The 24487-nt window shown below is 39.6% G+C and overlaps 1 protein-coding gene and 3 non-coding genes across 11 annotated transcripts in view; 2 read left to right on the top strand and 2 right to left on the bottom strand.

The window, feature by feature from the left end:
* The window catches only part of LOC129779772 (protein winged eye), a 619088-nt gene that overhangs the window by 125035 nt on the left and 469566 nt on the right, over positions 1-24487 (top strand). The gene's annotated exons all lie outside the window — the stretch shown is intronic.
* Positions 2258-2330, bottom strand: Trnaf-gaa (transfer RNA phenylalanine (anticodon GAA)). Its single transcript has one exon. It is a non-coding gene; the product is annotated as a tRNA-Phe (tRNA).
* Trnae-uuc (transfer RNA glutamic acid (anticodon UUC)) lies at positions 6577-6648 on the top strand. Its single transcript has one exon. It is a non-coding gene; the product is annotated as a tRNA-Glu (tRNA).
* Trnai-aau (transfer RNA isoleucine (anticodon AAU)) lies at positions 14615-14688 on the bottom strand. The gene has a single exon. It is a non-coding gene; the product is annotated as a tRNA-Ile (tRNA).

Below are 24487 nucleotides of genomic sequence, written 5' to 3'. Positions count from 1 at the left end.
ATCCAAATCCCAGGTGACCGCAGTTCACAAATAAACAATTACTTTTTAATGGTTCCATTCAGTTTTCCCTGTTTGTATGTATGTTTGAGTGTTTGTCGGGTAGAAAATTGACCCCGTTTCTGTTGATAGATTGATCAGAAATTTGGAACATACCTTTGATTATACTGTCATTATAAAACTGCGTATATGATTTTGAAAAATTCAATTTGGTCACCGCTAAAAGTGGCTGAAGGGCTTGATTTGGAGAATACACTGCACTATGAACAACATAAATTCGAAAAGGTCGCCGCCACAAAATGGCCGAACATGTATTTTTTTTCAATATTGGTATCAAATGAAATGATTTGACTAATAGAATAAAGTACATCATCAAAATATTCCGAAGAAAGTTATGTAAAAAATAAAAAAAAATATTATTTTTTGAATGGTTTTAATGTGGAGAAGTATACTATTGATACAAATAATTTACTAAAAACTAGAAAATAAAATAAGTAAAAACAAAACTTTTTAAATTAAACGGTTTAATGTGCTAAAAGCTAGAAAATAATTAGACAAGTAGCAGTTAATAGTTATCCCTTCCATTCCTTCATTAATTTAGGGCAATGATGAGACTAAAATAAAATCGTGGGGTATATGATGAAACAACTAACTGTGGATAATAAAAATCCAACGTTTCTTTCTTACCTACTTATCTTCGGAATATTTTCATGATGTACTGTATTCTATTAGTCAAATGATTTCATTTGATACCGATATTGAGGGGATTGCAAAAAATACATAGTCGACCATTCTGTGGCGGCGAAGTTGTTATGTTGTTTATTATGTTTCGTGTTCTCCAAGTCAAGTCATTTTTTAGCGACGGCCAAATTAAGGTTTTGAAAAAAAAAAAAAAAAAAAAAAATATATATATATATATAAAAAAAAAAATATATATATATATATATATATATATATATATATATATATAAAGGTAAACTTCGATATACCGTACATTTCACTTTCAATATTGTACGTTATATCGAAGCATAATATAGTACTCACAAACGTAGTCTATAACACATTATTGTGTTGCTGTTTTAGTCAAGTTAATGAATAACTTCAATGTTATTCATGATGTTTCCCCTTCGTACTGTTTATTAATGCTTGAATCTCATCATTTAGAATCCGGAATCACAAAACCAGCTGTATTTCGGGATTGATTGAAGGTACAAAACTTGTTTTAGCATCAAAATACAAATAATTCATTGTTCTATCAGAAAAAAAATATTGAAATTTTTTTTCCTTTACTCTTTCGAAATGTGTACGTTATATCGAAGTTTCCCTATATATATATATATATATATATATATATATATATATATATATATATATATATATATATATATATATATATATATATATATATATATATATATATATATATGGCGCCATTTGGTGATGGTCGTCATTTTAGATTTGCATTTTTCATAAATTACTGTATTCTATTAGTCAATCCCTTTCATTTGATATACATATTGATGGGGTTCTGAGAAAATATGTAATCCGCCATTTTGTAACGGCCACCATCTTGGACTTTCAAGATCATGGAATACGGAGTTTTATAATGACACCTGAGATAAAGATGTGTTTCAAATTTCAGATCAATCGGTCAACAGGAAGGGGGTTAAATTTCTATTGATGTGGTACAGCGCTACATACAAAGTTACAAAGTTACAAAGTTACAAAGTTACAAAGTCACGAACATACAAACGGGTCAACCTAGATAAAATCGTTTAATAAATAAGTGCAAATCATAATTATATTACGTTTACCGAGAGAAAATTCTTTTTTTTTTCATTACTCGATTATCCCGAGGATTCGATTCTCCGGAGTGAAAAACAACTCAATACTCCGGATAATCGAGTCAGACCTGTATTAGGTATGTATGGAAAAGTAAATTCATTTTTGAGATTATTGAAATAATTGTACTGGTGGGGTAAAACGGACAGTTGCCAGTAGGAGTGAGATGGACATTGAAAAGTTTGTTTATTCTATCCCCAAGGAATGCTCTGCGTCTATAAACAGAAAATCAAATCACCAAAGGTAAACTGTCTAGAAGCTGACTAGAACCAAAAGCAAAGTAGTTGAAGGTATGTCCGTTTATACTGCTGAAAGGCATATTATCACTTCTGGGTGGGGATACGAATGCACCAGTTTGACATCCCTGCATCCCTGTTTGGCAAAAATATCAAATACAAAAGAGTTGGTACACAAAGGTTGCCGAAACCCGGGATTGAACCGGGGACATTTAGATCTTCAGTCTAACGCTCTCCCAACTGAGCTATTTCGGCCACTTAGGAAAAATTCATCATAGGCAAGAGAGGCTGTATACTTTAGAAGAAGCACAGAAAGATGCTATACACATAACGTTATCGATTATGTTTCACAGATGATTGAAAATTGGAAGCATGACTAAATGAACAAATGACGTTGGGAATGAAAAGAACCTTACAAGCTTCTTTAGTATATTACGCAACAAAGTTTAAACTTGGCTCATCATCATTATGTTATGCGATGTTGTTTATTTGAAACCACAGAGACGAATGAGCTGAAAAGTTTAAAGCCTCTATTATTCATCACATTATATCACAAGATATGTTCGTGAATTTTCACAGTGTTACTACTGTTGCGTGAAAAAGTGAACATAACATTCCTTAGTATTTTGATTGCGCTCAACACTAATTGAATATGAATAAAAACAATTTCTTCCTAAGCAACACGTGTTCATACAACTTTCACATGTTTCAAATTCAGAACAAAACATCGTTATTCTGTGGAATATCTTGGTTATTTCAGTAAGTTCTAAATAATATGACACAAAAAAAAAGTCTGCAGCGAGAATATATGCCATTTTTTAAATCCATCGAAAAATACACTCGACAAAAAAATTAGAGGAACAGAATGCTAAGTCGAACATTTTAAGTGATTTTTGACATGCTGTAACTTCGTGAAAAACAAACGCATATCGATGGGATGCACATCATTTTGAAGCTACAACTTTCAGGAATTAGAATATTTTTTGTACATATTTTTATCTTGGTATGTGTAGGTATGGTGGGCAACAATATCGGGAAGAATGATATTGTTGATGAAAAATCGATTTTTCTTTTGTTTTCCAAGAATATTCTGGACTAACACAATTATTTGCCAACCAACCCAACAGCAAATCCAATTAACCTCATCAATCAGCGTTTTTTGGTTCCAAGAACGTTCCTGTAGGACCTTTCCACACAGAGATATTTCAGTTTGAATGACAAATTAAAAATTGATGATGAATAGTTCAATAAACAACCATCGCACCGTTTTGAAATCTCCAGTTTTGAAATCTCCAATAAATTCTGCACAAGGATTTTCTTATTACTTTGACGAAAAAAAAATTATTTAAATTTTTTGCATCGATTTAAAAAAAGAGCCAAAAACAGGATTTTCATAGTGCTTTACAAAATCCACTGTAGTTCTGCAAATATCGCAGTAAGTTCTCATGTTTGCAGGCAAATTTTTAGCCTGGTTTATTTCCTAAACATCTGTGAAAGTTTCATATTGATGCGATCAGCCGTTTTTTCTATGAGTTTATAATTGTGCAGAATTGATTGGAGTTTTCAAAACTGCCTTCCGATTTGCGGTGCGATGGTTGTTTATTGAATTATTCATCATCAAAGACGAAGCGGTAATTTTTCATTCAAACTGAAATATCTGTGTGTGGGAGGGTCCTACAGGAACGTTCTTGGAACCAAAAAACGCTGATTGATGAGGTTAATTGGATTTACTGTTGAGTTGGTTAGCAAAAATTTTTGTTGGTCCAGAATATTCTTGAAAAAAGAAAGAAAATCGCTTTTTCATTTCTTCCCGATATTTTTGCCCACTACACCTACACACACCAAGATAAAAATATGTACGTAAAATATTCTAATACCTGAAAGTTGTAGCTTCAAAATTATGTACCTCCCATCGATATGCGTTGATTTTTCACGAAGTTACAGCATGTCAGAAATCACTCAAAATTTCCGACTTCGCACTCTGTTAGTCTAATTTTTTTGTCGGATGTAGATGAGCAATAAGCGATAAAATCTAGACTTTATCAATCTGTACCCTCAATATGTTCCCGAATGACAAAATCCTGTGATAACCCTTGGCGATCGAATGCCGCCATACTCGCGACATTGCAAATATTCTAAAAAAATCGAATGCCGCCATACATGCGGCATTCCGTTATATTTCAGGAATTCTGTTAGGTTATGTCTTTTTTATGCGTGCAACTTGATCTGGAGCATTTCTTTCCAAGCACCTTTTCTCGCTCTGGAAGTAAAGCACTTAATTTCCTGAAAATTCGTCGACCAACTGGTCATCGTTCTAGAAAAATGCGCTCGTTCGTTAAAGGTTAAGAGGTGCTCCCCGCAGAAACAAGAGGAGCGCTATCACTCAAAGGGTTAACCCTTTCGCCAAGGCAGTGTGCTCCGTCGGAGTGATACCGCTGAACGGAGCACTGCGACGAAAAGTGTGCATATCGCGCTTAGGTAGACTAGTGTTCGGATTTACATCTTTCGGCGCAGTCTCGTCATTTTCTCGATCGTACACACAGGTCATCGCCTATAGGCGACGCTCGTAGAAAAAGGGTTAATTGGCTGCATCGAGCTTCGTGTTCCGTTATTGTAAAATGAAAATGATAATGGATTCAGGTGGAATAAGCACAAATTGTGGATAAAAATCAACTTTTCCATATGGTTGGTTTTAAGTCAGAGGAGATCAAGTCGCAAAATTAAAAAAAAAATAAGTTATTGGCTGCGGTCTGACTAAACACCGACCAAATATGATATATAGTGATAAAACGGATAGGGATTTGGCCGGAAACCGGATACCGGGTATCCGGTCAGCTTTGAGGCCGGATAAACCGTAAATCCGGCGGCGGTTTCAATAGATTTACACCATTTTATATCACCTTCGTCGTCGTCAATTGAGCAGTTTAACTGGTGCCCTTTTTGCTTCGTCATTTTATGTTTATTTGATGTTATTACAGATAAATATGCAAAAATGTTTTCGAAATTTGATTCCTATATGTGAAAAAAATGTTATTTCTTTAAAGTGGATTGAAGTGGCCCCGGTGAGATTATAGAAAATCAACCTTTTTGATTTTATGTACATTTGAATTATTGAACTATTTGATATTGGATGAGCATTCTTCATCTTGGATCCCGTTTGGCGGAATACGGCTTACATGATCCAATTCGCTTCAAAACTAGCGCTCTTCGTTTTACTGCCACTTGTCAGAATAAAGACAATTCTTGACGAATGCCGAATCGTTGTTTTCAAATGGCATCATGCGTTGAAAACATTGTTGAAGGGAGTAAATTTAATCCAACATTGAAGGTAGGTTCTATTAAAATAAGCCTTTACTTGGATTTACTCACCAATTTTCAGATTATAAACTATTCTACAGATTCAGAAGCAAATTCACCTCCGAAACGAATCCTTGCTGCCGCCATTGATTGAAGAACGCAAATTTCTTCACATTTAATTCGTTCGCTAGTTAGATCAGCAATAGATCAGCGTTGTGCAATTAACCGTGCTATGAATAAAATGTGTTGAATTCAATTGAATTCGAAAAGCATTGTACCCATGGATGACTGCCGAATCGTAAGTGCAACTTAAAATTGAAATCACAGAATGGAATATGTACACTCCTCTTACTCTCGGTGCAACGTGACATGTGTAAAATCGACTTTCTAATCAGGACTAAAGTAGCAAACGTATTTCCTAGCACAGAAGTTTTAGAGACGAATAAACGGACATGTAGGCTCTCTAAAAATAAACTTATTCTATTTAATGAATGCATATTCCATTGCATAGAATGCTTTCACAGCGTGAGGAATGGGTACAGTGGCAACATTCTCGAATAACCTCTCAACTTTAACACATCATGTTAGCTGATCGCTGTCTAGAGTGCGACCGAATGTTGTATCCTCTGATCAGCTAATTTGTACTCCTCTTTCTCTCGATGCAACGTAACATCAAAGAATGAAACCATACCATGCAAGCTAACTCTCGAATTCCATATAAGGATGCTGCTTGTAAAGCATGTGAGCGGCGAACAAATTCGGAAAAATGTATCTATTTTATTCCTAACATTTATATGGTTTATTATTTCCACTATATACATAGCTAGGGATATTTTCTATAGGTCTGTGTATATAAAACCAAAATCCTTCAATTGACTGAAGAGATATTACCGCCTAAACTCTCTAACTTTTTCCATCCGAAACATCGTAACGGGCACCTATATTGAAAGGTTAGACATAGTCCTACGTCAAATTTTGGGCGGGACGAACCGGTCTGCTAGTATATTTATTAAACTTTTTTTATTCGAATCATTAACATTACTTTTCGGACAAACCAAGTATATTTCATCAGTTCAGTTCAATTTCATAGGAAAATTATGAATAGTTCCGGTCAAATGGGGTTCTGATGAATATTCGATTTGTTGTATTACTTGATAGTAGCATAGAAGTATTGAGAGAGTATTCAAATTAAGTTAACGTGTCTTCCCATATGGTCTAGTGGCTAGGATATCTGGCTTTCACCCAGAAGGCCCGGGTTCGATTCCCGGTATGGAAAATATCCTTTTTTAATCGTTTCATCCAAACGATTATTCGCGTTCGGCGGTCAACGATTCGATAACACTGACAAAATTCGTGACGCAGTTACATCGCACTTCAAAAAGTTGGACGCTACGCACTTCGCGCTCGGAATAGAAAAACTCGTGCCACGCTATGAAAAATGCCTCGAATGTTACGGCGGTTATGTAGATAAATAGAAAATAAAACGTAGATTACGAAAATCACCTTGTTTTTTGTCCTAACTTTATTTTTCCGCGATTTCTGAGGCACTGAAACTTATTTTTTGAACGACCCTCGTAGATTAATACCAGTGCTCTTCTTCTCTGATTTCTAACTTTTTTGGGTTTTTGGTTTTACAGTGCTCTGTTTTTGATAGATCACGCGTGATTCGTGGAAAGATATACAAAAAAATTGTGTGAATTTAAGAGTGTTTTAGGGCTTATTGTTAATTTTTCTGATCATTCAATTTTATCGATTGTTTCCCAGTTAAATATGGCGTCCAAGTGCAGTACGTTTTAAGCCGTTTTAAGCTTCTGTTGTCATTCTACGAAAGGTGCTGCATAGGATAATTTGTGGATTATGTCTTTTAAAAAATGATGTTTGAGGATGAGCGATGGAGATGTTATTTGACGAAAAGATATTCTGAGAATGTAATCGGATATTCAATAAATTATTTTAATTAACAAAATTCTTCAAAAAAGATCATATCTCTTTGTACGTGCCCCATTTTGGTCCCTGAACTATTTGGTCAGCTTACTTTTGATGCGAGATAGAAAAATGCATCGAAAATGCTCTGTATAGGTAAATTATTCCATCAAACTTATTGTGGAACTGCAACTTATTCAGAACCATGTTCATGAACACGAATATTGCGTTTTGGAATATTGATTTGAAGATTATTGAAGAGGAAACCTCTAAACATGTTAAATTCCAACATCTTCTTTTCGATCCGAACACAGACAGCCAGTCTGCCAGCCGTAAAACTTTACACAATAATGTAATTACGCAAAGGGTTTACTCCGAAGGCAACATTTTTGCTTCGTTTTCCTTCCAACCATAAAATTTCATTTGCCTCCGGGGAGATTGGCTTACCTGCCCCGTCTGGAATCTCTATGCTGGAAACCCTGATCACTAATGCAAAAATCTCGTGTGTCATGTGGAGTTGCGGTGTTCGAGAACGGAAGCCGATGTTGATGATGATGACGTTTTTATCTCTGGGCTGAGCATAAGTTTTACATTACAGCAATTATTCTTTGACTACCCGAGATGGATTTTAATGGAGTGGTGGATTTGCCTACAACGCTGTCCTGTGTGTGGTGCAAAGGTTGCGGTTCACCAAAATGTTGGATCTTATCTTCCTCCGAGGGACCTCTCCACCCATCGAATCAGATGACTAAATATATTATCCGAACCCATAGACACGAAGGGCTTATGCTATTAATGTGTTACATAATTAGAAAAATGTGTGAGCAATCATGATTCAGCAACAGGTTTTTGCTGTCTGCAAAGACCGAATCCTTTTTGTTTATTTTCTTCGTAATCTTTTCGTCATCTCCAGGTTCCACATTCGTAGTAGAAGAGGCTGAGTGGTAAAAGGGGAATTTGATACGCGTGTGCACATATGTGTTAGAATACGTCTGCTGCTGTCAGGTTTATTAACAATTGGGGTAATTTATGGCGTCAAGTCACTGTGGGAGCGTGGCAGCACACAGGTTGAGTCCATGGAAGAGGAAAAAACCGAGTCCAAATACACACTTCCTCTATCCGTAGCCTTCTTTCTCACTTTAATCCTTTTGTTCAAGGAACGCATATCTCATATATCAGCGCTTTTTTGCGCACTCGTACTCACACTTTTTCACTTTTTCCATATGTATAGTCACATATCCGAAGTATTCTTGCCGCAGCAACAGGATTTGAATGGTTCGATGATGAATAAAAGGAAATTCTCAAATTGCCTTCATAAATAACCTTAATTACCACCGAGCGCAGCTGGAGGTACTCTGGCGTGAACAAAAGCTTATTTTCGAGTGAAATATTATACTGAAAAATATAGGTATATATTCGCATTGTTTCCTGCGAAAAGAATTTCGTTCGAAGGCGAGAGAATTTTCAGTTCAATTTTTCTTTGTATTTGAGTCCTTCGAGATCATTGCATTAGGATGATTAATTGAGCCCGGACGATGATTTCAGCATAATAAGAAAAGTAATTCGTACAATTAAGATTAAGGTTGTGTGATCATGTAGAGTAAATGTCTAGTTATTTGGAAAGTTACTCAGTTAAATAGTTACTGTGTTTAGTCATTCCAAAAAAGTAAGATTTTATTCCATATTCAATCTAGTTCCTGCAAAAAATCGTAAATAATATTATAATATACTTATATTATATACATCGTATATAATATTTTTTACTATGCTATAATGTTTGAAGCAAGAATTTAGGATTATTATGTTGATTGATAATGGTTGTATAAAATATAATTGTATAAAAATAGTAACAGCGTCGTGTCATTCATGAATATAATATTTTCAACCATCCTATTGAGTATATTGTGGTGGAATGTATTTTTTTTTCTATTTACGTTTTAACTTGAATCATTCCTTTTGTGTAGTTATTATAAGTTGTCAGAGAAGAGCGCATCATTTGATAGCTTTTAATTTTTTGCGAAAGCTTTGTTGTTTTAACAATTGATAATTATATACCATGAAATTTATAAGAACAAGTTGGATATATATTTTTTCGGATTTTATCGTATCGAAATGGGCATTGCTAAACATTTCAATAGAAACGGTGAAACATGGTAATCCCAACGGTAGTGATCACTTGCCAATCAAAATTTTCATCACCATTGGGTCGAATTCTTCTGAATCTATAAACATGGCATATGACCTCACAAGACACATTGACTGGAAAAAGTATGCGGACGCGATTGCTCTAGCCATCAATTCCAGAGATGGTTAACCTCCATTGGAAGAGTATAAATTCCTTTCTCGATTGATCTATAACAGCGCAGTTCGCGCTCAAACTAAACCCATCCCAGGTTCCACCATTTGCCGAAGGCCTCCCAATCTATGGTGGGATAGCCAATGTTCCAAGCTTTATATAGAAAAATCGAATGCATTTAAAGCTTTTCGGAAATGTGGAACTTCTGAAACATTTTCAAACGTATTCAGCCCCTGAGAATCAGTTAAAAAATTTGATCAAAGGGATAAAACGTGCTTATTGGCGAAATTTCGTGGGAGGTTTGTCACGAGAAACGTCAATGAAAAAATTATGGAAAGTGGCTCGAAACATGAGAAATCGCTCTTCAACGAATGAAAGCGAAGAATATTCACATCGACGGTTTTTTAATTTTGCACGGAAGGTTTGTCCCGATTCCGCTCCCGTGCAAAAAATTGTTCGAGATATACCACAAGATAGGTGCGATCTTGATTCCGAATTTTCGATGGTAGAATTCTCTCTTGCTCTCCTTTCATGTAACAATTCTGCTCCGGGATCGGATCGAATTAAGTTCAACTTGTTGAAATACCTCCCTGATGTGGCGAAACATCGCTTGTTGAATGAATAAATTTTCTGGAACGATTTCTGGAACACAATATTGTTCCAGATGATTGGAGACAAGTACGAGGTATAGCTATTCGAAAACCCGGAAAGCCCGCGTCCGACTTCAGTTCGTACCGCCCAATAGCAATGCTGTCTTGTATACGGAAATCGTTGGAAAAAATGATCTTGTTTTGCATTGATCGTTGAGTTGAAACGAATGGCCTACTCTCAGATACACAATATGGGTCCCGCAGGGGCAAGGGGACGAATGATTGTCTTGCGGTGCATTCTTCAGAAATTCAAATGGCTTACGCCGAAAAAAAACAAATGGCTTCAGTATTCTTGGACATAAAGGGGGCTTTGATTCTGTTTCAATAGAGGTTTTGTCACACAAATTACACTCTCGGGGTCTGCCGCCTCTATTAAATAATATGTTATTATTATAACATGCTTTGTGAGAATCATTTGAATTTTTCTCACGGGGATTCGACAGTAAGTCGGGTCTCCTACATGGACTCCCCCAGGGCTCATGTTTAAGCCCCTTTTGTACAACTTCTATGTAAGCGACATTGACAATTGCCTTACACAAAATTGCAGCTTAAGACAACTTGCAGATGATGGAGTAGTGTCTGTCGTAGGATCAAAAGAATTCGACCTGCAAGAACCCTTACAAGATACTTTGAACAATTTTTCAACCTGGGCCATTGGGCTAGGGATCGAATTCTCCACGGAGAAAACAGAGATGGTGGTTTTTTCTAGGAAGCATAGACCAGCAAAACCAAAGCTTCAACTTTTGGGTAAACCGATCACTCATGCTATGTCATTCAAGTATCTTGGGGTCTTCTCCAAATGTACTTGGGGTTCGACTCCAAATGTACTTGGGGGGCCCATATTAGGTATCTGAGTACAAAATGCCAACAAAGAATAAACTTTCTCCGTACAATTACCGGCACCTGGTGGGGAGCCCATCCAGAAGATCTTATAATGTTGTATCGAACAACTATTCTCTCAGTGATGGAGTATGGCAGTTTCTGTTTTCAATCAGCTGCCAAAACACACCTCGTTAAACTCGAGCAAATTCAGTATCTTTGTCTCCATATTGCGTTGGGATGTATGCCCTAAACGCATACCATGAGTCTCGAGGTTTTGGACGGCGTACTCACACTAAAAGATCGCTTCAATTTTTTATCTTTTCGGTTCCTCATCCGGTGTAAGGTTATGAATCCATTGATGATCGGAAATTTCGAACAGCTTATTGAGCTAAATTTTCGCTTCGGATTCATGAGTACATATCATGAATTCATCTCCATGCAGATTGTTCCTTCTTCGTATATTCCCAACCGTGTTTGTTTTCCTGACTACACCAATTCCTCTGTGCATTTTGATCTGTCCATGAAGCAGGATATCCATGGAATTCCAGATTATCATCGATCGGGGACCGTTCCTACGATCTTCAATGCAAAGTATGGACGTGTCAATTGTGATAATATGTACTTTACTGATGGGTCCTCTATGAATGAGTCCACAGGATTTGGAGTGTTCAACAAATTTTTTAGCACCTCACACAGTCTTCAATATCCTTGCTCAGTGTATATTGCTGAATTGGCAGCAATACACTGGGCGCTGGACAGCGTCGCCTCACGACCTATTGAACACTATTACATTGTAACGGATAGTCTTAGCTCTGTCGAAACTATCCGTTCAGTGAGGCCGGAAAAGCACTCGCCGTACTTCCTTGAGAGAATACGAGAAATTTTGAGTGCTTTATCCAGACGCTGTTATGTCATTACCTTTGTCTGGGTCTTTGTCTTGCTCAATTCCGGGTAATGAGAGGGCTGACTCATTGGCAAAGGTAGGTGCAATTGAAGGCGATATTTATCAGCGTCAAATCGCCTTCAATGAATTTTATTCTTTATTCCGTAGAAATACCATCGCTAACTGGCATCGCAAATGGAACGAAGATGAATTGGGCTGGTGGCTCCACTCGATTATCCCTAAGGTTAGCCTCAATCTGTTGTTCAAAAGTCTGGACTTGAGTCGAGATTTTATTCGCACCTTCTCCCGACTCATGTCCAATCACTGTTCGTTAGACGCGTTGCTTTTTCGTTTTAATCTTGCCGGCAGCAATCTCTGCGGTTGTGGCCATGGTTACCACGACATCGAACACGTTGTTTGGTCGCGCGAGTTGTATCTTGTCGCCAGATCGAATTTAGAAAACTCCCTTCGGGCTCGAGGAAAGCAGCCCAATGTGCCGGTGAGAGATGGGTTGGCTCGGTTAGACCTTGATTATATGTCCCAAATATATGTTTTCCTTAAAGCTATCGATCTTCGAGTGTGATTGTTCATACATCCTTTTCCCCTCCTTTTCGTCTATCGCGAGCTATCGGTTCCCTGCCTACTAACATTAGAATAAGTTAAATTGTAAATACATATTAGATGTAACGACAGTTTTAAGAATTGAGTGTGAAGTGTCAGTGTGAATGAGAATGTGAATGTGAATGTTAGTGTGAGTGTGAACACACATCTCCTTACATCCCACCCTATTCCTAATAAAAATGTGTCACCCTTCTGAACTCGAGTCGACCGCGAGTAATCGGTTTCCTATTTCATTAACCATAGAATTAAGGAAACAACATGTTAATATATGCTAGTTGAAATATAGTTAAGAGCTTGGTTCCTTTAAACTTAGGTAACTGAGCCTGTAAAAAATAAACGGATTAATAAAAAAAAAACATGGTAATGTAAGCGAGTCGATTTGAAACACACTGTATGTACAGAAATCAGTGAATAATCCGCTAAAATGGTAAATGAGGACCGGAAACATACGGAGATACCGCATATTGATGTAACCATAATATCTAACATATTCAGGGATAAATTGAACTGAACGAAATGGTTTCATTTCATGCCACCTACAGCTCATGACAGTCCACTCATGATTTGAGGCAAAGTGAATTGTGGGAGTGACGACTGATTACAAATAAATGTAAATGTTCTTCGAATTCTGATCATTTCCGATAATCGTGACCAATCGTGATAATCGAGAAGATGATGACGCGAACAGGAATGAAATATGTGCACTGGCAATATTCCTACTGGGAACACATACACTCATAAGAACGAGTCCAATCACCACAGAAACAACAAGACACATTAAAGATATATTAAAAAAATGTCATGAACAGAAAAATATTAAATTTTCAATTTAAATTAAATCTGATTAAAATTTAGCTTCCATCATTCAGATTTCATATCTCAGATCCCCGCTGTGAGATAAATTATGCGAAGGCATAGTCAATTCTTACGAATGAAAATTTAAAGTTCACATTTCCGAGGTAGTAGAATAGTACCGGTAGTTATATTAGGTTACTCATAGTTATTCATCCAATTACCTCGAAATGAATAACCGCGTATCCTGCTATTTTTGTTCGATTTATATCTAGAGACCTTATTTAAACTTTTCTATGTCTGCAAAAACCGCGTTGTGTTACGAAGCTCCATGCTTTATCGATTTCGAGAATCATGAAAGCACTTCAAGAAACTAAACGCCTCGCGTAAAGACTTTGTGCCGCGGGCCGAAATGTGCAGGAACGAACGCAAGGACATGATACCAAACCGACGTTGAAGAGTACTTCATCGGTCCAGTGAATATCGACAACGCACCACCTCCTATGTTAAGTGAAGTTAAGGAGAGCATCATTAGCTAATAAACCAAAAAACAGCTGGTAAAGATGACTTCACAGCGGAGCTCTTCGTGGGAGGTCCGGAAAAACTTATACAGTGTGTGCACCGGTTGATAGTCAGGATCTGGAATATGGAACAGCTATAGGAGCTGTAAAAAGATGGAGTAATCTTCCCCATCTCCATCTTCATCCCCATCATGGTGACAAGCTGGATTGTGGGAGCTACCGTGTAATCACAATTCTGAATGGTCCTACCAAATTCTGTCCCAGATCCTTTTTTCGTCGTTTATTACCAATAGTAAACTGTTTTGTGAGAAGTTATCATCAGTCCGAATTCATGCCCGGTCGTTCGACGACAAACCAGTTGTTCAAACTGCGGCAGATCCTCTTAAAGTGCCGCAAGTATAAATTTCGTACGCAGTACATCTGATACCATCCAACGACGACAGCTAAGGAGAATCATGGATGAGCACGGCTTACACCGGAAACTGACCAGATTAATTTGAACAGCGATAGAGGGTCTAAGGCGATCTGTTGGAATTGTTTGGAGACTTCGACAAGACGATGGTTCCCTGATAAGACCAATAGCCTCTATGGGCACGAAGTATGGACGATGCTCGAAGATCTCCGTAGTGTTTGAGGTGAATGAACTGATAAGTTCAAACCCTCTTAAAGCCCAAAAAGAAGAAGAAGAATCTCCGTAGCCACGTAATCTCACTCAAGGTCGTACAAAAAGACAATGGCTCCAGAGAGGATCGAACTCACGACCTTCGCGTTATTAGCACGACGCTCTAACCAGCTGAGCTATGGAGCCCATATGAAGATTTATTATCGCATCCTAAAATCTTTGGAAATATTTTAAAACACGATATTGAACATAAATACGTTCATCTTGAATTCCGTTGGATAACATGTGTATAAACATGAAATCGAATTAACATATAGTTAACACGTTGGGTCTCGTGTCGGTCCCTACATTGAGCTGTTAGTTAGAAAAACTCGGATCACTGGGACTCGGGGCTACAACATAAGGAAATAAAAAAGGAAATGGTTTGTCTTCGGATGTTTTACGGTATCTGACTACTTTCTAGTCGAATTTCTGACTATTTTCTTTTTATACAACAAATATGTTTGGAAACGGCAACCGACACTGATATTGTGCAAATGTTCTTGATACGGACTGAATGGGAAGCTCGGCAAGAACAATCCGGGGCTCAACGTGTTAATAATGCAGTAGAATTACGATTACCCCTGCATAACGAATATCGTGAAAAACGCAATAAAAAACTGAAAAAGAGGCGATAACATGAACACAAAAGATATTTCAGCATGAAAACAAAAAGGTTAAAGTAATATCGCCAATTTTGTTTTTGACATCCAATTTAAAATATCAGACGAGTGCAGCGAACATTTTCTCTTGTGTTGAAAATAGTACATTTTTTGCCTAATAACTACGCTATCAACTGAAACACCGCGTCTGAATCAAATATAATGTTGGTGGAAGTTTTCGACGAGCATCCTTTCGGAAAATCGCAATGTTATAGGTGGATCAATAAATTTATAAGTGGGAACTTTAATGTAAGAAACGAGAAACGTGGAAAATCACCGAAAGTGTTTGAAAGAGACGCTTATTCACAAGGCTTGGTTTCTTTCTTTCTGCATTTGTTTTCATCGAGACTTGCTGAGCAGCACTTCAATTCTTATGAAAAAAGCGTGGAAATGGCTCGATGACTGGTTTGGCTCAAATAAAGAGAAAATCCGACATATTCTACATTACTACTATTTTTTTTTTTTTTATAAATTCGTTTATTTTTACAGGCTCAGTTACATAAGTTTAAAGGAGCCGAAATCTTAAATATATTTTTAAAACTATATATATGAACAATTTTCTTAAATCTATGGTTAGTAATGTGGGAAACCGATTACTCGCGGTGGACTCGAGATTAAAAGGGTGACATATTTTTCTCAGGAAAAGAATGGGGTATAAGGAAATTATTACAATGTTGATAATCACACACACTCAATTCTTAAATCTATTCGTACATCTGTTGTGAATTCACATTTCATTCTCCTGTTTATAGCAAGCGGACCAATTACTCACAAAGGAAGAAATGGAGGGTATAAGGATATAAGGAACACACGAACATCGATAGATTTAAGGAAAACATATATTTGGGACATGTAATCAAGGTCTAACCGAGCCAACACATCTCTCACCGGCACATTGGGCTGCCTTCCTCTAGCCCGAAGGGAGTTCTCTAAATTCGATCTGGCAACAAGATACACCTCACACGACCAAACAACGTGTTCGATGTCGTGGTAACCTCGGCCACAAACGCAGATATTGCTGCCGGCCAGACTGAAACGAAAGAGTAGCGCGTCTAACGAACAGTGATTGGACATGAGTCGGGAGAAGGTGCGAATAAAGTCCCGACTCAAGTCCAGACTTTTGAACCATGGTTTGAGGCTAACCTTAGGGATAATCGAGTGAAGCCACCGGCCCAATTCATCTTCGTTCCATTTGCGTTGCCAGTTAGCGATGGTATTTTTACGGACTAAAGAGTAAAATTCATTGAAGGCGATTTGACGCTGATAAATATCGCCTTCAATCGCAGCTACCTTTGCTAATGAGTCAGCCCTCTCATTACCCGGAATTGAGCAATGAGAAGGGACCCACACAAAGGTAAAGACATAACAGCGTTTGGATAAAGCACTCAAAATTTTTCGTATTCTCTCAAGGAAGTACGGCGAGTGCTTTTCCGGCCTCACTGAACGGATAGCTTCGACAGAACTAAGACTATCCGTTACAATGTAATAGTGTTCAACAGGTCGTGAGGCGACGCTGTCCAGCGCCCAATGAATTGCTGCCAATTCAGCAATATACACTGAGCAAGGATTCTGAAGACTGTGTGAGGTGCTAAAAATTTCGTTGAACACTCCAAATCCTGTGGACTCATTTATAGTGGACCCATCAGTAAAGTACATATTATCACAATTGATACCCCTATATTTTTCATCGAAGATCGTTGGAGCGATCCTCGATCGTTGGTAATCTGAATATCCATGGATATCTTGCTTCATGGACAGATCAAAATGCACAGAGGAATTGATGTAGTCAGGGAAACAAACACGGTTGGGAATATACGAAGAAGGATCAACCTGCATGGAGATGAATTCATGATATGAACTCATGAATCCGGAGTGAAAATTTAGCTCGATCAGCCGCTCAAAATTTCTGATCACCAATGGGTTCATGACCTTACACCGGATGAAGAACCGAAGAGATAATAAATTGAAGCGATCTTTTAGTGGGAGTAGGCCTGCCAAAACCTCGAGACTCATGGTATGCGTTGAGGGCATACATCCCAACGCAATACGGAGACAAAGATACTGAATTCGCTCGAGTTTAATTAAGTGTGTTTTGGCAGCTGATTGAAAACAGAAACTGCCATACTCCATCACTGAGAGAATAGTTGTTCTATACAACATTATAAGATCTTCGGGATGGGCTCCCCACCAGGTGCCGGTAATTGTACGGAGAAAATTTATTCTTTGTTGGCATTTTTTACTCAGATACCTAATATGGGCCCCCAAGTACATTTGGAGTCGAACCAGACCCCAAGATACTTGAATGACATAGCATGAGTGATCGGTTTACCCAAAAGTTGAAGCTTTGGTTTTGCTGGTCTATGCTTCCTAGAAAAAAACACCATCTCTGTTTTCACCGTGGAGAATTCGATCCCTAGCCCAAATGCAAGTTGTCTTAGGCTGCAATTTTGTGTAAGGCAATTGTCGATGTCGCTTACATAGAAGTTGTACAAAAGGGGGCTTAAACATGAGCCCTGAGGGAGGCCCATGTAAGAGACCCGACTCACTGCCGAATCTCCGTGAGAAAAATTCAAATGTTTCTCACAAAGCAAGTTATATAACATATTATTCAATAGAGGCGGCAGACCCCGAGAGTGTAATTTGTCTGACAGGACCTCTATTGAAACTGAATCAAAGGCCCCCTTTATGTCCAAGAATACTGAAGCCATTTGTTTTTTTCCGGCGTAAGCCATTTGAATTTCTGAAGAAAGCAACGCAAGACAATCATTCGTCCCCTTGCCCCTGCGGAACCCATATTGTGTATCTGAGAGTAGGCCATTCGTTTCAACCCATCGATCAAGGCGAAACAAGATGATTTTCTCCAACAATTTCCGTATACAAGACAGCATTGCTATTGGGCGGTACGAATTGAAGTCGGACGCGGGTTTTCCGGGTTTTTGAATAGCTATAACTCGTACTTGTCTCCAATCATCTGGAACAATATTATGCTCCAGAAACCGATTGAATAAATTCAACAAGCGATGTTTCGCCACATCAGGGAGGTTTTTCAGCAAGTTGTACTTAATTCTATCCGATCCCGGAGCAGAATTGTTACATGAAAGGAGAGCAAGAGAGAATTCTACCATCGAAAACTCGGAATCAAGATCGCACCTATCTTGTGGTATATCTCGAACAATTTTTTGCACAGGAGCGGAATCAGGACAAACCTTCCGTGCAAAATTAAAAATCCATCGATGTGAATATTCCTCACTTTCATTTGTTGAAGAGCGATTTCTCATGTTTCGAGCCACTTTCCATAATTTTTTCATTGACGTTTCTCGTGACAAACCTCCCACGAAATTTCGCCAATAATCACGTTTTTTCCCTTTGATCAAGTTTTTAAATTGATTTTCAAGGTCCAAATACGATTGAAAATTTTCAATGGTTCCACGTTTCCGAAAAGCTTTGAATGCGTTCGATTTATCCTGATAAAGCTTGGAACATTGGCTATCCCACCATGGATTGGGAGGCTTTCGACGAATAGTGGAGCCTGGGATGGGTTTCGTTTGAGCGCGAACCGCGTTGTCATAGATCAAACGAGAAAGGAAGTTATACTCCTCCAATGGAGGTAAACCATCTCTGGAATTGATGGCTAGAGCAATCGCATCCGCATATTTTTTCCAGTTAATGTGTCTTGTGAGGTCATATGCCATGTTTATAGATTCAGAAGAATTCGACCCAATGGTGATGGAAATTTTGATTGGCAAGTGATCACTACCGTTGGGGTCCTAGATTACATTCCACTTGCAATCTAACGATAGTGAATTCGAGCAAAGCGAGAGGTCAAGAGCACTTGGGTTAGCAGGAGGTTTAGGTACACGTGTTGTTTCCCCAGTGTTCAAAAGTGTCATATTGAAGCTGTTACAAAGATCATATATCAACAGTGAACGATTGTCGTCGTACTGTTCCCCCCAGGCAGTTCCGTGAGAGTTGAAGTCTCCCAAGATCAATCGTGGCTCAGGAAGGAGTGAGCACATGTCAACAAGTTGCTTGCGGCTAACCGCAGCTCTCGGAGGCCAATTGAAAAGGTTTTCCCATACCGGGAAATTACTACTATGACAAAGGCAAAAATGCATCTCAAGCTGCCAATAACATTTGTGCAGTTTATGGACCCGATACAGTTTCCATTTCCACCGCACAACGATGGTTTCAACGTTTTCGTTCTGGTGTAGAGGTCGTCGAAGATGCACCACGCTCCGGAAGGCCTGTCGTCGAAAATTGCGACAAAATCGCTGAATTAGCCGAGAAAGACCGGCATAGTAGCAGCCGTAGCATCGGCCAAGAGCTGGGGATAAGTCATCAAACCGTTATTAACCATTTGAAGAAGCTTGGATTCACAAAGAAGCTCGATGTATGGGTGCCACACACGTTGACGCAAAAAACATCTTTGACCGTATCGACGCATGTGAATCGCTGCTGAATCGCAACAAAATCGACCCGTTTCTGAAGCGGATGGTGACTGGCGATGAAAAGTCACTTACGACAACGTGAAGCGCAAACGGTCGTGGTCGAAGCCCGCTGAAGCGGCTCAGACGGTGGCCAAGCCCTCATTAACGGCCAGGAAAGTTCTGCTGTGTGTTTGGTGGGATTGTCAAGGAATAATCTATTATGAGCTGCTTCCTTATGTTTGGTTTGGCTCAATTCGGACCTGTACTGCCAACAACTGGACCGCTTGAAGGTAGCACTCATGAAGAAGAGGCCATCTTTGATAAACAGAGGCCGCATTGTCTTCCATCAGGACAACGCCAGGCCACACACTTCTTTGGTGACGCGCCAGAAGCTTCGGGAGCTCGGATGGGAGGTTCTTTTGCATCCGCCGTATAGTCCGGACCTCGCACCAAGTGACTACCACCTGTTTTTGTCCATGGCGAACGAGCTAGGTAGTCAGAAGTTAGCCACAAAAGAGGCCTATGAAAATTGGCTATCCGAGTTTTTTTCCCAATAAGGAAGCGAGCTTCTATAACAGGGGTATTATGAAGTTGGCATCTCGTTGGGAACAAGTCATCGAACAAAACGGCGCATATTTGACTTAAAACAGATGATTGTAACAAATTTTATGAACAAATAAAAATTCAAAAAAAAATACCGCAGGACTTTTTTGACAGCCTAATATTTCGAATTCTACATACAAACTATCTACGAAAGACTTTTAGAACATACTGATAAAAACATTTTTCGATGCAGAACTTGTCAATATCTCAACTTCACTCAAAGTTATTGATATTTCTTCCCAAAAAATACGCTCTCTTCAATTGCTCGCCATTCTTTCTGGGGCAAACATAAACAAGGTTTATTTGCGGAATTTTAAAGAACAGAGTTCACTCTACATAATGTGTTATTTTTAAAACAATGTTATTTTTCGTGTTTGAGTAAATTAAAATTGAAATCATGAGTTTTTGGGTGAAAAACCTTCAATAACTTTGTGTAGGATTATGATAGTGACAAGTTCTGCACCGCAATATGTTGGTCTTGTTAAACTCTAGAAGTCGTACCAAGACAGCTTTGAAATATAAAAGTTAGAGCAAAAAAAAACCCGCTTTTTCATGGTCACCCTGATGCAACTTAGGAAAAAAGCGCTAAATCGATTATATTAAAAGATAGAAACAAGCTTTGTTCTACAAAATTGATTAAAAAATTTGGCTACAATATTGTCTAGCTATGCTTATCTCTATCTATAGAGATAAGAAAGTTAGATTTTTTATTTCATCGAAAATGTTGGTTGGGAACATAAAAATAAGCGCTCTATCATACATAACAACTTTGTCGAAGACAGTTTTTGACTAGAGAATAACTATCGAGCTCTAAATGTGATGGGTGCGAATGCTTATGGGACGGGGTTTCTCTAAAGCCTTTCTAGCTGGGGTGATTTTCCGTATAAATGCACGGAAATCTTATCGCGATCGTCACGTGGATCGCAGATGGTTTTGACGGGGAACACTGTATATCGGGGACACTATGTGAATTCTTCCTCTATTCATTTCTGCTATACACTATAGCACTTTAACTACGCGTGACGCGTTAAATAGCTCGGGATAATAAAAACTTGGTAAAACTATAACGTTGGAAATAAACTGGAGCTATTTTTATTCCGACTTTTATTCACGGTAGCTAAGCGAAAACTGAATACTGTGTGACAGTAAAGCGGAAAAGGTGGCCATAGGTGTGAGAAGAGTAGTTTTATAGTGGGGGGCTATAACATGGGAATATTTCATTCGTATTGCTTGAATATCGTATTGCTGATTTCTACAAAAACTTGATTTTGAACCTAACATAACACCGGCCACCTTGAAAATTCATTTTTCAACAAAACTTAATTCTATGTGTTATAAGTCAAATTATTCTTCTTCCTTGGGTAATGGGCAAATCTTCGATACTGATCGCTTCAGTACTCCTCCTGAGGTTTGTAGGGTCACCACACGAATGATGTCATCAGGTCCGGGGTGGACCTCCAGGATACGCGCTAGGGGCCAGCGCGTCGGTGGAAGGCTGTCATCCTTCAAGATTACTACGCTGCCAACTGCAAGGTCGCATCGTTTCGGGTTTGTTGTGAACTGCGTTTGAAGTTCCTTCAGGTACTCCGACCTCCATCGGTGCCAAAACTGTTGACTATGGGCTTGAATTCGCTGATAGTAATTCAGTCGATTCATCGGTAGATGGCGGATGTCTGGTTCGGGAAGTGGCTTGATCATATTCTTGATAAGAAAATGAGACGGAGTAAGCACAGTCAAGTCGTGAGGATCGTCGGACAGAGGCATGAGGGGACGAGAGTTCATGCAACCCTCAATACGGACGAGGATGGTCAGGAGTTCTTCGTAAGAAAAGCAGCGAGTCTCCTAGTTGTCTAACGAGCTGCTTTTTTGCCACTTTAACCGCGGCTTCCCAGAGGCCACCGAAGTTAGGGGCTCGTGGGGGAATCAGATGCCACTGTATTCCGTCTTGAGCTAGATATTTGGTGATTTTCTCATTTTCAGGTTCTGACTGAAGTCTGGAATACAGCTGATGAAGAGCATTCTTTGCTCCGATAAAATTTGTACCATTATCGGAATAGATATGGTGCGGTTTGTTCCTCCGATACATAAATCGATCCAGAGCCATCAGGAACGTGTTGGTGCTCAAATCGCCTGCCAGCTCGAGGTGGACCGCCTTGGTGCTAAAGCACACAAATACACAGATGTAAACCTTCTGTGATGCTGCTCGTCTGTGGGCGGGCTTCAGGTAAAGAGGCCCACAATAATCCACTCCAGTACAATAGAAAGCTTCGTTAACCGTGACACGGCTGGAGGGTAGTTGGCCAACAGGTTGTTCTATCGGGCGGGGGTTTGCTCTATGGCAATTGAAACAGCTTCGGAGGACGCTCCTTATAGCTCTGCGACCATGTAACGGCCAGAATTCGTCTCTCAGAACCGCGAGAGTTACGGTGTTACCACCATGGATCAGCTTCTTGTGGTGATGGATTATCAGCAATTTGGTGAATGGATGGAAGCCGGGAATGACAATTTGATGACGAATGTTGTAGGATTCGGCCGAAAGTTGTAACCGGCCACCAATTCGTATTACGCCTTCGGAATCCAAGAACGGGCAGAGGAGCCGGAGCTTGGAATTTTTTTGATACGGATTGCTCTTTGCGCAGAGCCTTCAGCTCACCGGGGAATACTTCAGCTTGCACCAATCTCACCAGGAACATTTTAGCAGCGTGCAATTCTGGGACGAGAAGCACTCGGCCAGAGATTCGAGTGTTCTTCGGTCGAGCATTATGGATGAAGCGAAACGCAAATCCCACTACATTTATCAACATGTTGTATGACGAGAATCGCAGGAAAAGTTCGTGTGGTGCAGAAGCTTGAAGGGTGAGAACAGTTGCAGGGCGCTGCTCCAACTCTTCCATTGGGATTTCGGCGCTAGGGAAATTTTGTATAGGCCAACTTCCTTTAGGTTTGTGCAACCAGCTTGGTCCGTGAAGCCACTTTTTGCAGGTAATTAATTCGTCAGCAGACAAGCCGCGGGACAGCAGATCGGCGGGATTTTCGGTCCCTGCAACGTGCAGCCATAGGGACCCATGGGTTGTAGCTTGTATCTCGGAAATGCGATTCGCAACAAACGTTTTCCAAGTCCGCGGTGGAGACTTCATCCATTGCAGGACTACCGTGGAATCGGACCAAAAATAATTCTGAGAGGAACTCGGGTTCAAGGCAGCCACTACCTTTTCGAACAAACGAGATGCGAGAAGAGCTGCGCATAGCTCGAGTCGTGGAATGCTGATCGGTTTAAGCGGGGTCACCTTGGATTTAGAAGTCAGCAGATTTACTTTGACGTTGCCGTTGGCTTCTTCCGAGCGGATGTAAAGGCATGCTCCATATGCATCCTTTGACGCGTCCGCAAACGTGTGATACTCTGCGATACGAGTATTCGAAATGAATGCATTTCGAGCAACTCTAAAATTTGAAAGTGCGGGAAGCTGACGACTGAATGCTTTCCACTTACGGTGAAGATATGGGGTAATTTCATCGTTCCATCCTAAGCACAGGAGCCAGAGCTGTTGCATCAAGATTTTGGCTTGAACGATGACGGGGGCACAATCCCAAGAGGATCGTACAGCTGGGCAATCGTCGACAAAATTTCCCTTTTAGTTGGCACCGAATTCTTCGGGTTGACGGAAACGTTGAAGCAAAGTGTGTCAGTTTCCGGTTCCCAGCAGATCCCGAGAGTTTTTATAGTTTCTTCAGGATCAAACTGCATGGGGGATCGTGTGCCTTGGAGTTCTCCAGGAATCGCTGAGAGTACTTCGAGGGAGTTGCTAACCCACTTCCGCAAACGGAAACCGCCTCGCTGTAGAAGTTCCATCAAGTCCCTTTGTAGTTGAATAGTTCGTTCTACAGTGTTTTCACCAGAAATCAAATCGTCCACGTACACGTCTTTCTTCACGACTCGGCTGGCTTCCGGAAAATTGGAACCTTCATCTTCTACCACCTGCTGCAGCGTCCGTGTTGCCAAAAACGAGGACGGGGCAAGGCCATATGTAATCGTGGAGAGTTCGTAGGCTTTGATGGGCTCGATACTGTTAAATCTCCAGAAAATTCTCTGGAGCGGTCGATCGTCGGGATGTAGTGATACCTGGCGCTACATTTTCTCGATGTCCGCTACGAGCGCAATTGGGAACTGCCGAAAACGCAAAACGATCGTGATCAATTCGTCCTGAACGACCGGTCCAACGAGGAGGGCTTCGTTTAATGAATGACCGGAACTCG

This window comes from Toxorhynchites rutilus, chromosome 3 (genome assembly GCF_029784135.1).
Source record: "Toxorhynchites rutilus septentrionalis strain SRP chromosome 3, ASM2978413v1, whole genome shotgun sequence".
NCBI lineage: Eukaryota > Metazoa > Arthropoda > Insecta > Diptera > Culicidae > Toxorhynchites > Toxorhynchites rutilus.
The sequence above is the reverse complement of the archived record's forward strand: the minus strand, read 5'-3'. Positions and strand labels throughout refer to the sequence as shown.